The sequence below is a fragment of the Periophthalmus magnuspinnatus genome, chromosome 12 (genome assembly GCF_009829125.3).
Source record: "Periophthalmus magnuspinnatus isolate fPerMag1 chromosome 12, fPerMag1.2.pri, whole genome shotgun sequence".
NCBI classification, from domain to species: Eukaryota; Metazoa; Chordata; class Actinopteri; order Gobiiformes; family Gobiidae; genus Periophthalmus; species Periophthalmus magnuspinnatus.
The window spans coordinates 7,213,810-7,229,046 of NC_047137.1; the positions used below are offsets into that span (position 1 = coordinate 7,213,810).

The following is a 15,237-nucleotide window of genomic DNA, read 5'->3' on the forward strand; positions in this document are numbered from 1 at the left end:
CAGAATGCAGGGACAGTTTACACCCACAAGCTACATTTTTTTTCTGTCAGTTTCAATATTTATCACTAAATAAATGTATTGTCATTTATTTTTGTTGTTTTAATGATAAATATTGTGCTGATACTTACAATATTAAATGTGTACGGTATAAATTTTCTGGTTTGTTGTCCACCACTAGCTTGTCTCCATGGAGATGTATTGCTTTGCCTGAAAGGTTAAAGTAGAGTTGTAATAGCCTACTTTATAATTGATGTCACAACTTTAGACAAACAAACCAACACATGGCAAGCGTACTACATTTAAAAAACAGAGCAGAAAAAGAGAAATTACCTGGGCACGGTAGTTCACACACTAAAATATAAAAACAATAATCAAAAAATAAGTATAAGTATTGCTGAATATCTTGGAAAACATGCATACTATGAGTGAGGTTGATTCTCCACAGATCTGACCTCTATCTAGGCCCGCTGTGTCACTTTAAGTTTAATGTCATACTGTGAAACATGCTATGCAAAACAATAAAACAAGCAGCAAGCGGTGTGACGGACTTTCATGTATTCAAGGGCAAGCATACAAAGGTATTTCCTTCCTAATTCTGGACATTTTTTGACATCAAGTCAAATAATCCAAGCAATGTTTAAAATAAAATGCAGATGCAGTTGGTTGGTTGGTAGAGATGTCCATAGACCTGTCATAATAACACATTTTGCAGTACGATATAGAGATCGACCGATATGGGTTTTGGCCATGGCTGATGCTAATACCAATTATTTAGAATACAGAGCAACCACTGGCCAATAAGCTCTGCCGATATTTAGGAGTGCTATTTTTGGGCCAATTTTGATTTTCCCCATATTATGTAATTTTAATTTACAACAAACTCCTCCCAAGCATCTTTTTTTTTCCACAAACCTTTAAGAATATTGTGTAGTCAAGTTTTTTTTGCAGCTATCTCTTCATATTAAAGTGTTAATATTAAGCTTTGTGTGTATTTTTTAGACAGCAGATCGACCAAAACAAAATATCAGTCTGAGCTGGAGGTTTAAGGCCAATAGCAGATACACTAAAAAGTTAAAATATTAGTTCAATAAGCCAAATGATACATTGGTCTATCCCTAGTACGGTATATTGATGAAGAAAATATAGATGATAAACAGTAATATTTAATGCCATTATGCCACTGACCAGAAAACCCTAAAGCAGGATTAAAATAATAGTTCCGTCTATCATGTATTGAACAATAAATCAACATAGTATTTATCATGACAGGCCTAATGTTCACCGCCGTCCAATGGTTGACTACCAGTACTTTGTGCCATTGAGTAAGACACGCTTTTACCCAACTTGTCTGTACACATTTCTTGGTTGTGGTTAGAGTGAATGAGTAATGGACCAAGCAGAGATTTTGAATGTCCGTTATTATACTATGCTATAAATCCAATACATTGCTGCTATTAGATAAAACTACGCCGAATTCAAGTCGCTTTAACGTTCATTCATTTGCACTCAGCCATGCCTCTCAGTTCCTTACTAAAACTGGCATAGACACCGAATCATGTCACATCGTTGGCGTGTGTACAACAGCTTAGTAACAAAGACGCCAGATGATCATATTATCATCAAGTATTTGTCCAACAAATCTGTCACTGTATTAATTTTCACTCAAGCACCCTCCTCGTGGTGAGGCGGAGAGCTGCGCAGTGAAAGGCCCTTTGTTTTAGCATGGAGATATTTTCATCGGAATAGCAGCTTGGGTTCCTCAATTAGGCGGCACATTTGGATCAACACGGTGAGCGGGAAATAAACGAACGCTGATGATTGGGAGGTTGCGTGTGTGCGAGAGGCAGCAGGTGTTATTCTGCGGGCCTGTCAACAGTGATTAATGGGACAACTCAAGTTTTTGCATTGGCTGGAGAGGAGATGTTTGGAGCAGGTTTGGGTGAAATTGAACTTGTGAGGTGGCATTTGCAGCAAAGAGTTGTTGTTTGGCATGAGTGGCTGGATACAAAACTGGGGAATTTTGGATACAATTGTTTAGTTGTTGTCTGCGTAATCCCTTAGGTCCATAGCGTGTCTGTTGCTAATAGCTCAGAGTATGCTAAAAGTTGCTAGATTTTTCTTAAGTTCATGAATGAAAGAAATATCCAAAATATTACTCAGGTGAGAGTTCATACCTTAGGGTAGTGCAATGTATTTGACTGATAGCAAATACTTTTTACTGTTAGCTTCAGTGTAGTTAGAAATATTTAAGTTTGTCCTTTACCAAAGCTGCATCAGAATTAAGAAGCTACTGGGGTGAGTCAGGAAATGTATTCACTCTAAAAACATGTGTTCACTTTACAGAATTCAACCTTCTTTTGCTACTTCAGTTATTGTCCACACAGAAATAGAGAAAAAGAAAAAGAGTGTGAGTTTTTCATGGATTCAGTTTCTAAATGCCTTAGAGCAATAAGCTTTGATTCCAGGGATAGGTTGAACCTTTTCTTTTCCTGTAGAGTTTGCATGTTATCCTCAGGTCTGAGTGGATTGCCTCTGGGTACTCCAGTTTGTCCAAGATAAGGTAGTACTGGTCAAACCTAGCTCAAGATCTGGAGATGGGTCTCAAGCACTGTTCCCTCTAAGCTGTGCGCGTGCGCAATTGCGCACTGCTGACACGGTCTCCGCGCACAGAAAATCTGTGCTGCGCACAAAAAAATCGAACTGGAATTGAAAATAAAATAAACACACAACAATTAATTCTGCGCTATTTTTCAGTGTGAGTCAGTGAGTGTGACCGGGGACGAGCTGCTCCAGACAATTATCTGATTCACATACGTATTTGCGCAGCTTATCCACGTCATTGACAGGCGTCATGCGGCGCTACCAGAGTTTTAGCCGATGTGGCCGACGTGGAGTGAAGACTCGCTAATGATGCTAATGATGCTAAGTGCTGTTTATCCCCTTAACGTTTCGACGGCCCGCCCTCGGGCGCACTGTTATGCGCTGTTTTGTAGCAGTTTTGCGTTTTAAACATGACGAAACGGACAAAACTAAGGAAGTACGCGACCGAGGACACTGTGGATGTTTGTACAAGTTAAACTAGAGGCATCTCGGACCTGGAGCGGTTCGTGGAACCGAGTGAAGATCTCATGATGGACTCAGGAGCAGAGGACCTTATGTTTTGATGGACTGGATACTGTTCCTGATCGGTAAGCGTGGTTTATTCTGCTATTGACTTAATTGTGGGTCAAATATATCATGTGTAATCATTAGCGTTAGCTAATGCCAAAGTGTCTTGCCTAAGGACACAATGACAGAAGTTGGTCCGAGCGGGACTCGATCCTCCAACCTCTAACCACTGAGCCACTGTAGCAGAATGACACATGTACAGTGTGTTTTCAGTCTCCAGTGTGTGTTTGTTTACATTTTGAAGTGTGTGTGTGTTTGTTCACTGTTTGCAGTGTGTGGTTTGTAAATATATTTTTATTTTGATCCATACAACTTGTTTTGAATATATTTTATATACAAATACACTTTATATATTGTGTTTTGATATGTTATGTAATTGTACAGTAATAGAGCAGCTGGGTGTGCAGATACAGATTCCTCTCAGTGTGTATTGGTCATTGATACTGTCACTAGTTTATGAGTTGTAAAAATCAAATGATCGTGTCATATACTGAAAAAGAGTTACCGGACTGTCTCCCAGACACAGTAGGACAATCTCACTCAGTCACAGCAAAAGCTTCACACAATGGCTTATACTCATAATACAAGTCAGAGCTTTATCATAAAAATGTTAAGTGTGTTTTCAACATTGGAGTTTTCAGTTGTCTTGGTTTGGTTGGAAGTTCATGTTTTGCCATAGTTAAAATGAAATATTTATACTTCCAATAGCATTAACATACTACACAGGTCATGAGCAAGATTTTTGTCATTTTCATTGTATAAGTGGCTAAAGCACTTAATTAAAAGTCTTAACAGAAATGTAAAAGCAGTAGTTTGATTCTTTTAATAAACCATTTAACTTGGATGGATGTGATGCAGCATGACCACAGTGCACAGGTCTGATGTTGCTCACACTGGTCCATGGGACGCTCAGGGAGTTTGTGCGTTTGCTCAGACTCGTGAAAAATTAGAGGGAACATTGGTCTCAAGGCATTCCAATTGTTTACTACTCCTGACAGGACTGCCACAGTGGCTTTGAACATGGGTCAAACAGAGAGGATGAACAATAAAGAATATCTTTTCATATTGTTTTGGCTAATGCAAGTCATAAGTACCTTTTTTGTCCAGTGGTCTAAATATATGATCCAGTTTTCTGACCTGTATAGGCACGTGATCTTTTCTCCTAAAATTCAGTTTTTGCTTCCTCATAGTAGTTCTTTATCCCATTTTTTATGCAAGTCTGGTAGCCTACTATTCAAGGGCCTGTACAAGATTTTCCCATGTATTTGAGCAAAATGTGTATTGTCGTAGTACATGTATTATAGCTGTTGATGTCAAAATAAGTCAGTTTATAAGCGTTTCATTGTCCGATCATCAAGATGTGCACATGCTAGTTGTTGTTAGCTTTACTGTCACAGCAAAACTCTGCTCTGGTCTCTGACACTTGTGAAAAGCACTTATAAACTCATCATAGTGAATAATTAGGATGCTCTGAATGCATAAGATAAGTGAAAAATAACTTTGGACCACTACAAACTGTTTAAAGGTCCAGGTACAGCACCTTTAAGTAATTCCTGCCCTCATGTGTAGTCTTAGTCAAATGCATTAAGATAAGTTCATTTATTAATTACACAATGAGAAAGTGCATACTTAATTAAAGCACATAACTAACCACGCAAAATTCCACTTTTGCTAAGTATTTATTAAAATACTGTGCACATTTTAGCATATAAGAAAGTTTGCATCATTTGACTGTTTACTTTCTAAGCACAACACCACAAAACAGTACTTAAAGTCCCATCACTCATCTGCCTGGTGGCCTCACATTAAGACTGCAGTGTACTTGGGTGACTCTACTCCCCATAGCTGTAAATAATGAATACTTAGTGGGATGGGCCATAATGGAGATAGAAGCGCACGTGTACCTTGGGAGACTGTTTTATGTTTACTAGAGTGTGTTTTATTTTATGTGTGCATAATGAAATGGGGAGCCCACAGTGTAGTAAAATGAGAAAAATATGAGATTATCGTCCTTCTCCCCGAGGCTTGGAGGTTAGAGCAAAAACATTATTCAAGAATAGTGGGTCTGTAAACCGGTGGGTAAATGGCCATTTGGGAAGTGAGTGATTATAGTTGGAGTAGTAGTAGTAGTGTAAGTAGTATGAGTAGTAGAAGTGGCAATGGAAGGAGTAGTGGTGGTAGTAGTAATAATGGTTGTAGCAGCAGCAGCAGTAGCAGGTACTGGCCATTTGAAAAGTGAGTGATTATAGTTGGAGTAGTAGTAGTATAAGCAGCAGTAGTAGTGGTGGTAGTACTGATAGTAGGTGTCAGTGGCCAGTAAATGGATGGATATATGGCTATTTGAAAAATGAGTGATTATAGTGGTAGTAGCAGTAGTAATACCAGTAGTAATAGTAATAGTCATAGTAGTAGTAGTAATTGTACTAGTATCAGCAGATTTTACTGATCAGTAGGTAAGTAAGGTAAGGTGAGTGATTATAGTGGAAGTAGTCGTAGTTGTAATAGTAGTAGTACTAGTAGTCGTAGTAGTAATAGTAGTAGTAGTAGCAGATGTTACTAGTCATTAGGTAAATTGTTAAAATTGAAAAGTAAGTGATTATAGTGGAAGAAGTAGTAGTAGTTGTAGTTGTTGTAGTAGTAGTAGTCGTGGGTGTTAATGTGAGCGATTAGAGTGGACATGTTAGCTGTATTAGCAGTAGCAGTAGTAAAAACGTGGGTGTTACTTAACAGTGTGAGGAGTAGCTAAATAATGGTTGCAGTAATAGCAGTAGAAGTATTAGAGGCAGCAGTGCCATTGTGGGATTTGCTCTGTTGGAAATTGTTGTTGTGTACTTGGGCAAAACGCTTAACTCCATCCTCTCCAGATCAGCCCCAGACAGATCAGAACACTAGATCCAATAACTGAATTTTGCAGTGAATTTTGGATTTTTTTTGTAGTAGTAGCGAAGTCATCAATAGTAGTTGTACATTAGTGTGTGTAGGACAGGCAGTTGGTTCTTAACAGTCCACAGAGCTGCCGGTGTTATAGTAGTCGCAGTATCTGTCACCAGACTGATTGGATTAACCCAGACTACAGCAGAGTCACATCAGGTTTACTGCATTTAGAACAGGATTAAACTAGCCCCAGTCAGTGGACCAAATGCAGATTAGGATTAGATTAGATTACAAGAAGTGGAAGAGCCAGGCAGTAAGTGTACTTTTGAAACCGGCGTAGTTTATTATACTTAACATTGACATTCAACCATCTTGCATAATTCATAAATCTTAGTATACGGTATATTTTTCTCTATTTAAAGGTTGGCAGAACAATGAAATAAACATATATCCTTGGACAAGTGCTATTGAGTTGTCAAGTGTTGCATCACAAGTGCTTTGTACACAGTTAAAGGAGAAATTGAGTGATTACAGTGGTAGTATAAGTATTAAAAGTAGTATTAGTAGTATTAGTAGTTGTAGTTGAGGTAGTAGGTGTTACCAGCCCTTTGCCCAAATATTCAAAAGATCTAGTTTACTCAAAAAATTAAATATACTAAAATACTTTATTTATATGAAAACATGACATAATGACAAACTTGTGATATTTATTTTCTTACATTTGTGCAAGTACACTACAGATGTAAACTAAGTAAACTACAGAATTCTGAACACCTAACTAAACCTGGTCATGCTGCCTGCTTGTATTCACGAGATAGATGAGTTTATAAAGCTATACTCTGGAACATTTCAGACAAAGTGTTTTGTTTTGTTCACACATGTTTGAGTCATCCTTTAATATTAGTTTGTATGGACATTTCCAACGCTCGCTCAAAATGCTCTGTTCCACCTTGTGATGTCATGAAGTGGTCGTCAACAGCTACATTTGACCATTTTTCATGAGAGATTGACAGTTCCAGGGCTGAAATTATCCAAATATTCTAGTGAAGGTGTATGGAGTTTAAAAGCACAGTGGAGCACTTCCTGTTTTACCACATGACATCACAAGGTGGGACAGAGTGTTTTCTGTTTGAGAGAAAATCATAGCCTAAATTTGCAGGATTTGTGTATTAAACATGTGAATGAAACAAAACACAATTCTAGGCATGTTTGTGGTGAGGAAACAATATTATAACATCAGAAGATTGCATAATATGGGACCCAAATACAAATATCTGGGACATGATATTACATGTGCAAGCCTCATATACAGTGCTTTTAATTATAAGCAATTATGTTGTATATTTTACTTTTGCTTTGTTCTCGCACTGTCCCTGATATTGATACTAAATTCATAGAGTAAAGAAATATAGATACAATAATCTGGTAAAAAACAACAACAAACACACAAAAGACTACAGGTAGAGGTTATATGCATTTTGCATTGTTATTAATAGCCCTAGCCTCTTCTAGTTCTAGAAAAGACTAACATAAAATAAATAAAAATGGATGTTTAGCATTAGCCCTTGCATCAAAAACAATGGGCGCCCCCTGTTGTATGATACTCACTATTGCTGATATTCCCTTGAAGCCTGAAGTATGACATCATCACGTAACGACTCCATTGTGTTAAATCTCAACTTGGGTGGGTGACCTCAACACATTATGTCAGCACCAGAACTAAACAATTTATAATAGTGGCCCAAACAAACAATACTGTATGTATATAACTTTTCCATGCAATATACCTCACCTCTGCCAACCCTGTGCAACATCCTGGAGCAACCTCACAGCCTCGAGCATGTTCTGACAACCCAGTCACAATGAACTCAGTCTAAAGGTCAACAAGTTTTATAAATGCTGTGGAAATGGAAATCTAATAATCCAGGTAGACACTGGCACCTAAGTCTGACCTATAAAACTTGAGACATTTTTATATGTGTTTATTTTGTTGTCAATCAATGTCCATATCAACTACCCAAAGTATGTTTTTGTGAAAAGCTGCTGTATCAAGTGTAGATACGCCTGGTGAAGTGTGAACCAGTTTCCATGTGGCTGATGGGCCATTGCGTCACTACTGACTGTTGGTACATTTCTTCCTAATTACTAACTTTCTTATCATAGTTGATTGTTTGTTTCACAGTTACATCAACATTTGCTCGAGATTTCTAAATTAAGCTACACCTGATTGACTATAGAGAAATCTGTCCTCTGCATTTGACCCATTCTTCAAACCCACTGGGGCATTTCCTCAGCAGCGCAGTGCTTGGTGACCCATCTCAGTGATCTTGTTGCTAGGCTTGGTCAGGACTGGTCGTAGAAGTGGACTAAGTGATTATGAAGTCACCCATAGCGTTCGGCTCCAGTCAAACGAAGCTCATCGAGGCTAGCGGTCATAGAGGCGAATTTGGAGCTAAATTCCATATTTGCAATTCTGACAGGAGTATCATAGCAACCAAAGATTCAATCCAGAGCAAGGCTGTTGAAGGTAAAGCCCCTTCCCGCCCGCAGTGCTGGTTTAGCAGGGAGCGGGCAGATAGCAAAGCTGTCAATCAAACCTGTGCCTTAATTGTCTGTTATTAAAGTGCATATCTTGAGTTACCAACACAATAGCGAAATAAAAATACCAGGATCACGTAGAGCAGGACATTTTAAGACGAGTCTGACAGCAGTAGTTACAGACAGAGGGGTGACAGTTTTCTAATGTAAAGTGAATCGGAGCCATAGTCGATGGTGCCGGAAGCGCAGCCTATGATCACTTCTTATTTGGAACGCGGCGGCTAGCAGGTTAGCTATGCCCATTATTATATTTACAGTTTACAGGACTGCCTTAGCTGGAGGAGTTTACCTATTGTGCATGTTTTGGGTCAGTTTTTTGCTACTTAGTACTGTCAATATTACACATAAAAATAATGATGAATGAAACAAAATGAATAAAAAATGAATATATATTGAAAAATGTGTTGCTTTATCTGATAATTATAGTGACATATTGAATGCAAATAGACCAGTGGTTCTCAATCTTTTCACACAAGTACCACGTATAAGAAAATATTTCACCTATTGAGTAACACTAAATCTAAAGCAGGTCTGTAATAGGATTATACCAGGTCTTCATGGGTGTCAGAACGATGTAAAATTAGGACCGTTACTCTAGCGATTAACAAAATGTCGATTAGAAAAGGATGCTGAAACCCATTAATATATTTTTTTAACAAGAACTAACCAAAAGGAGGACAACAATGTGGCTATAAATACGCACAAAAGAGCGTAAACCAAACTAGTGGTACACAGACCACCGTTTGAGAACCATTAGTATCGCCAAAGCAGATCTTGTTTTACACAATTCCCCTCACCTCTACCCTTGTTGGTACAGCTTGACCTGTGCTGTGATCAAACTTTACTGCTCTCCTGTTCTATCTGAGACAATTACACTAATGATTTTAATTCATAATCCTGCCTCTATAAAACGTAATGAGCGGTATTTTATAAGCCCTTTATATTACGGCGCTTGCAATCACCATAGGAGGACCTTGAGCACCCTTCTAAGCATGCTGTTTTATTTTATGTTTGGGACAATAGGTTGGGTTTACGTGACACCATCTCAATAGTTTAAAATCGAGGTGGAGGACAGGTCAGGATTCTATGGTGGAATTTGCTGTTTTAAGGGCGTTTATTATACTGTTTTCTGATCTATTTAACACACAAATCCTGCATATTTCATAGGTCTTCTCTCAAACAGAAAACACCTCTGTTCCACCTTGTGATGTCATCATGTGGTAATACAGGAAGTGCTCCAGTGTGTTTTTAAAGTACATGCACTTCACTAGAATCATTTGAATGGTTTTACTTCTGGAATAGCCAATCACTATTGAACGAAAGGAAAAAGGAAGCAGTTAACTTGAAAACTACCACTTTGTGACATCACAGGGAGCATTTTGAGTTTTGGAGATATAGACAGACTAATAATCCAGGGTTACTCAAACGTCGCACTTCATCACACTGCCTTGGAAAGTGATGCCATTATTCAGCCCCAGATTAATGTGCAGGTTTTGTTGTTCCAATCCCACACGATTTCTATTTTGGACATTTCTTCCAGAATAACAAAACAAAAAAACAAAAACAAAAATAGTGAATCTCATAGAATTATGTAGGCCCTTACCCACCATCTGAAATTATGGCATCATCAAATTCTACAAACCAAATGATACTTTGCAGCTGATGTCATCAACATTCCCTTGGGCTGTGATGCTAACTGTAGGCTCTGCTCAGTCTGAAGCTCTTTTACTCAAGCTGGACTTTAATCTAAGCTTTGTTTTAAAGCAGGCCTATTATGCAAAATCGACTTTTCAGATCTTTTAACCATGCTGTAGTTGCTTCCCCTTCTAATTTAGCCTCTCAAAGTTGTGTTTAGAGTGCTTTGTGGAATCTTTAAATGCTTATTTTCAAGACTCTATATTGCCAATCCCCGTTTTCACCACTATAGGAGGTGCTGACAACTACACAGCTCTTTGTTGTAATGACGTTTACAGTGACGCAAGCTCCCACTGGGCACCACGGTTTTCCAACACGATAGTCACCAAACTAATTTCTTTTATTAAGTAATTAGATATTGCGAGTTAAAATGTGCATATTATAACGGGTGTCATAGATTATAGCGCAGTAGTTCTTCTTTAACTACAGCAGGTGAGCTGATTTGCACTGTTATACAAGTCCCTCTCAAATAGTATTACAGTCACAAGCTGCCTAGTGTTAGCCAACAGTTTTTCAGGTTGTCACTCTCAGAAGGGTGTGGATATAAAACAGGCACTGTACGAGAGAAAGTTTAAAATGGCACATTACAAGAAAAGTTGGAAAATTGGGGGGTTTTGATGTGTAGGAGGTGTCGTTGTCGATAAGGGATCAGTGAAATAGGTGATTTCACAGTGTTTGTGTGAAGCCTGGGATGAATAATAAAACAAATTGTGGAAGGGGAAAACAGGATGAAGTGTGTGGGAAAGAGATACTGATGCTAAGGGTCTGATAGAGGTGATGATAGAAGGAGGGCATTGGTTTAATTGCAGTGTTTTGTAATTGCATTTAAAAGGCCTGTGCGGAAGCTTGAGTGAATCTTGGACAAGATCATTTAACCGTAAGGAAGGCTTGAATAGGGCTCGTAAGAGATCGCTAGATTACTCACATACATACATGGATTACATCTAAAACCTCTTTAGGCATGTTGTTTGATGTTGTTTGATGGCATTTTGGGGATTTTGGTTATGTAATAATGTGGTTAAATTAGTTCTCATTTATGTATTTATTTTTGTATTCTTCTAGTGAACTTGTAAAAAAAAAAAAAAATAAAAAAAAATTGAAAGCTTTTGCCATTGTAAGAGAACAAAATTCAGAAATTAAGACTGTATTTGGGCAAATATAGTGCTATAAAAAAGTTCAACTAATTCTGTATATGTTTCATACAACAGCTGCAGAATCCCTTTCTTTCAAACACAAATTGGATCCATGAAATTACAGAATATGAATATTGCATTTCAATCACTGGGCTACTTTGTATGCTCATTTGCTATCCATAGTAAATGTACCATAAACATACATAATTTTTCATCTTGTTGGCTATTAATCAAATGAATCGTGATACATTAGTTCACGGATTATTAGACTAAGTGGCTAGTTTTCTTTTGTTTGTGCGAACTACACAGACATTTTAAAATACATTTAGTGAATAGTATTGGAGAGGATGTGAAAGAGCCGAGATGGCGCCAATGATGCGTACAATAGCAGGAGGTGGGTGGGCCTATATTTGGACGATTGAAAGAAAACATCGTAATCACCCAGGTGTAAGAGGGACTATAGGAAGAGGAGGATCGCAAATGTAAATGCATCAGAGTGGACTTTCAGGAATCCAATGGCCCTGTACTTTTACTATTCAAATGTCTGAGTTTCTATGGAACATTTTAAAGGCAATGTATAGTTAATGGTTTGATGGCTTCTCTGTACTGGCATCGACAACAAAACACACACACACACAATTCAACTAATGGCCCTCAATGAGCTCAAGTACAAGTGTAAGAAAAAGTGTTTTCATACATCACACTAATTATGTATACAAAGTATTACTTAACATCCCTTTTGATTTCAGATCTGAATTTAACCTGTCCACAGTCACATGACTTCCTGTCCCTGTAAGATGGAAGTCTCCTCTGGTTTACCATGGCCATGGTGAATCTTTTCAGAGCAAAGTGAATAAACCCTTCCAAGTGAATAAATCCTGAGTGGCCTAACTCTGCTCCAAACCTGTTTTCTGAAACAGAAAACTCAGAGTTGGGCCTTTTGTGAGTAAGATAACTCTAAGAGCAAAAAGGATTTAACTCTTAGTTAGTTCAGCCTGCTTTGTGAAATAGGGCCAGTATACTGTATGGCAATCTATGTGTAAAAAATATGTATTTTCTGGAAAAGAAAATTTGTAAAAAATAGTTTTACAAATCACTCCTGTTTAGTTATTTCTTTACTTTTGTTTCACATTACCATGAGTTCACATTAGCACACACAGCAATAACATGTTATGTCTCAGCTGTTGAGGTCTTTATATCTCATATCCTGAGAGCAGATTACTCCTACAGAAACTACACACATGTTTATAACAAAAATACTTGAAATGCAGAAATAATATTTGTCCTACTGTCACATTCTTATCACATATTACCAAAAGCACATGTAATTCCAGAGACATGTGTAATGCAATACCACTATCACTGTTGAGTGCTAGCGGGTAGTTAGCTTGAGTCGCTATCCAACTGTTTGAAAGCCACCATCTTTGCTATATTACAAGTTTAATAAAGCAATCTCTCTTAGTGTCTCCTATCTCCCCTCTGCCGTGCCTCCGAGCGCTGGTCCTGTCATTCTCCGGGGGTAGTTAAATGATAATAAAAGCGATATTGGAACGCGGTATTGATTTGGCTGATGGTGCTGTCAGATACTAGCTTGAGCAGCTTATGTTAGCTGTTGTTGTACGCTTGTTGTTATCAGGAGCCAAGCCTCGCGTAGTGGAGGGCCATTCGGATTTCATGACCTCTCCATACATGAAATAAATTACCTTATGAACCCAGATTAACAGAACAAAGAGATCCCGCAGGTAAAATCCATATACTTTATAATATTGATAGACACCATATCGGAGTCGGAATATGAATCGTCTTTATCTTGTTCGCCCCAAGCTCTGCAGAATAATACGTACAGTGGTATTTTATGAGATATGCTATATGCCAGATAAATGATTTTATTTATGTAATTCAGCACGGGATGTGTCTTAAAGGGAAGGGGAAGACAGGACGAAGTGTGTGGGAAAGAGATACTGATGCTAAGGGTCTGATGGAGGTGATGATAGAAGGAGGGCATTGGTTTAATTGCAGTGTTTTGTAATTGTATTTAAAGGACCTGTGCAGAAGCTTGAGTGAATCTTGGACAAGATCATACACCTAACTATAAGGAAGGTTCAAATATGTGTGAGATGTGTCTTAAAGGGCCCGTATTACGCTATTTTCTGATGTATATAATGTTGTGTCCTCAACACCTGGAGTTGTGTTTTGTTTCATTCACACATGTTTAACACACAAACCCTGCATATTTAGGCTGAGTACTTCTCTCACCTTCCACCTTGTGATGTCATGTCATCATTTGGATGATTTCAGCCCTAGAATTGTCGATCACTGCTAACAAGAGTTCAATGGTAGCTGTTAACTTGAAAACTTCTGTTTCATGACATCACAAGATGGAACAGAGCATTTTGAGCTTTAGAGATGTAAACAGACTAAAAGTAAAGGGTTGCTCAAGCTTGTGTAAATGAAACAAAACACAACTCCAGGAGGTAACAATATTATAACATGGCTTAAAGCTCACAATAGTCAATTTAATAGTTGCAGTAGTAGTAGTAGTAGTAGTGGTAGTGGTAGTGGTAGTGGTAGTGGTAGTGGTAGTGGTAGTGGTAGTGGTAGTAGTAGTAGTAGTATAGGACCTTTAACAATTGCCTGCCTTTTTCATTGTCCAAAAGATCATTTATTGCTACGATTAAAGAATGGAATACATCAAAAGATCTAGGTTCAATAAATCTATATTAAGATAATGCATATAAAAGCACAAGATTTTCTCAACAGTTTGTATGTTTTTCTGTAAAATGTATGTGAGATAACGACAAAACTTGCTAAACCTGTTTTTTGGACAAAAAAATTGTTTTCTTATTTTTGATCTTATTTTTATTATATTTTTTGCTAACAACTGATATTGTGGCAGTGTGCCTGTTAATGTCTTGACTGAGGTTCAAGTATCAGAAAATTCATCACACAAAATTAACCAGAAAAATGCAGAAAACAGCAACAGCTATTTTAATTTTTAATATCCTCAAAACAGCAACTATAATATTTTAAAATGTTCCATCTTTCTCATGTCTCATTAGTCATGTTCATTTGTTTGTGTTTGGTGTTTAAATATGTGTATTTATACATTTGTACAGACACCATATCAAAAATGGGACCAAACTCTACAAGTCTGAATGCATCAATGCTACACTTAGCTCAAACCAAGACCAAACCAGAACAAGCATTAATGCACTTTGAAAATCACTGTACACTCTTCATGATTTAAAATAGATACATTAAAGGTCCTATATTACACAACAACATTATAACATAGATCGGAAAATAGCGTAACATGAGCGCTTTAATCACCTTATCAAATTCTTTCATTTACTTTGGGATTTCATTTATCTTTCTTCAGCCCTAGAGATGATGATGGCGTCAGTCCATCCGTACCCAACACAATATTACACTTTGTTGTTAGTGATAATCGAATAGCATCATCTCTCAGTAAAGATATAACAAAAACTACCTATCGTCATATTGGATTATTTTCAGTATCAGACACAAACACGTACTAAAAACATCTTAGCCGAAGCGTTATTGCCAACACGCTTCTAAACTCGGAGTGTTGCTGGTGTCCTGTCTCCTCTCTGTCACCCTCTCTCTCACTTTGTCTTCACGTCGGACGCCCACACTTCATCACCCCTCTCTTCCCTCCACTCTCCTCCCCTCCCTCCATCACCTCTCCCTCCTCACAGCGGGCGTACATCTTCAGTCTGTCTGGAGTTTGAAAGGAAGCTTTTGTTTA

The 15,237-nt window shown here is 37.9% G+C and overlaps 1 protein-coding gene across 1 annotated transcript in view; it reads left to right on the top strand.

Moving 5' to 3' along the window:
• The window catches only part of LOC117379308 (ephrin type-A receptor 5), a 125,234-nt gene that overhangs the window by 66,333 nt on the left and 43,664 nt on the right, over positions 1–15,237 (top strand). The gene's annotated exons all lie outside the window — the stretch shown is intronic.